Source organism: Octopus bimaculoides, chromosome 9 (assembly GCF_001194135.2).
Source record: "Octopus bimaculoides isolate UCB-OBI-ISO-001 chromosome 9, ASM119413v2, whole genome shotgun sequence".
Classification (NCBI taxonomy): domain Eukaryota; kingdom Metazoa; phylum Mollusca; class Cephalopoda; order Octopoda; family Octopodidae; genus Octopus; species Octopus bimaculoides.
In genome coordinates this window covers 71515716-71517885 of record NC_068989.1, presented here as the reverse complement: position 1 = coordinate 71517885, position 2170 = coordinate 71515716, and the positions used below count along the sequence as shown (strand labels likewise).

Here is a 2170-nt window from a genome sequence, read left to right as displayed (position 1 = left end):
TAAAATATTTTGAAATACTAAAGAGTAAATTTATTCAATAAAATCACCATTGGCTTCAACCACACCCTCCAGATGACTTCGGAATCTCCTGCAACTCTTCTGGATGGTCTCTTTGTTTAAGTTGGTGAATGCTGCCATAATTCTTGCCTTCAGTTCATCTTTTGTTGTTACAAGGAGTTTTGTTGGTCTCTCGCTCAACTGTGCCCCACACATTATAATGAAGTGGGTTTCAGTCTGGGGAGTTAGTTGGCCAGATGTTAGGGATGATGTGGACGCAGAAATTGTCTGACAGCCATGACTGGGTTCTCCTGCTTGTATGGCATGGTGCAGAGTCCTGTTGCCAGACATAGGGTCTTCCAGCAGCTATCCTATTGACACAGGGTAGCACTACTTCTTACAGGCACTTGATGTAGGCCTCCGTGTTGAGTGTGAGGCTGTGTGGGAAGTTTGATGGAGGCAAAACATTGCCATCGCTAGTGATCACTCCAAACACTATGATGTTGACTGAATGTTTGAGTTTCATCACTCTTGGTAGATGTCTTCAGATTGTACTGTCCTCAGATTGATACTGAAACACTCTGAAATGTTTGTATTGGAGCTTCCAGCATGAATGCTAAGCGGTACAGCATGTCATTTTCAAATTTCTGTCAGTGAATTGCGTTATTGTGCTGTTTTTCTCACATACGATACCCAACTGGCCCTACTAAACTGTGTAATCAACAAAATCAAAAACAAACAATACTATGCATGCACAAAATCAGAAATAAAATGGCGATAATTTACCCATCACACCTTGTATATATATATGTATATATATATGTATCTTCACATGCACACACACACATACACACACACACACACACACACACACACACACACACACACACACACACACACACACACACACACACACAGTTCCATAGGTTTGGAAGCGCACCAATACTGGTATGTTAAATCATTTATTAAGGATTTTTTTTTCATATTTCCATAACGTTAGTCATTTATGTTTTGTTTGAGACAATAGCAAAATTTTCAAAGCTCATCATAGTTTCATGACTTCCTCTTATCTTATCTGCTTCATGAAATAATTTTACTAGCAGTTCTTATTACCATTTTATAGACTTGAATCATAGCAACAATGTGTTGCTGCTTACTTCTCATTTATTATTGCTAGACTTTAAATAAAGTCATAGTTGGCCATATTAATGTCATGTTTCTTTAGCAATAAACAAAATAGTTGGGCTGTGGAGTCTTCTATTGGTTTGTTGCTAGCATACGATATGTCTTGTGTTGATTTTTGTCTTATCCTTCTTATCAATATGGTTTTCATTTCAGTGACCGAATTTTAAAAAATTTGGTTTGTGATTATTTTCTATAAGATAGTCAGTTGCGTTATCAACAAATGCTTTTTTTTAATCTCCTCTTTTGTGCTGTTGTGTCATATCAATGTTGATGTGAAGTGTTACAACGGCTGTTTGTTGTAGGTGTAGCAATATATGTAACATTTATTTAAAATATATTAAAAATTCAAATATTTCAGTATTGTACTTGTCTGGTGAGGTAGTCGACCCAAGATTGCTGCAACTGAGAGAATAGCATCATCATGGTACTGTGATAAAGTGAAGAATTAGCAGTGTTGTTAAAGTGTCAGATAGGAAACCTTGTGGTATCTGTTCTGGCTCTGTGCACTCAGAGATTAAATTTCACTGAGGCTAACTATCTTGCACATGGACTGAACCAGAAATCATGAGATTGCGAAACACGCTTCTTAACCACACAGCCATCCATCCATATATATGTCATTTAGTTGTTTCAGTCATTTGACTGTGGCCATGCTGGAGCATCGCCTTTAGTCGAGCAAATCGACCCCAGGACTTATTCTTTGTAAGCCTAGTACTTATTCTATCGGTCTCTTTTACTTGAACGTCTAAGTTACAGGGATGTAAACACACCAACATTAGTTGTCAAGCGATGGAGGGGTGGTGGACAAGCACACACACACACAAATATCTTCTTTTACTTGTTTCAGTCATTTGACTGCAGCCATGCTGGATCACCGCCTTTAGTCGAACAAATCAACCCCAGGACTTATTCTTTCTAAGCCTAGTACTTATACTATCGGTCTCTTTTGCTGAACCACTAGGTTACGGGGATGTACATACACCAACAT

The 2170-nt window shown here is 38.2% G+C and overlaps 1 protein-coding gene across 1 annotated transcript in view; it reads left to right on the top strand.

Moving 5' to 3' along the window:
* The window catches only part of LOC106869092 (protein VAC14 homolog), a 64272-nt gene that overhangs the window by 48901 nt on the left and 13201 nt on the right, over positions 1-2170 (top strand). The gene's annotated exons all lie outside the window — the stretch shown is intronic.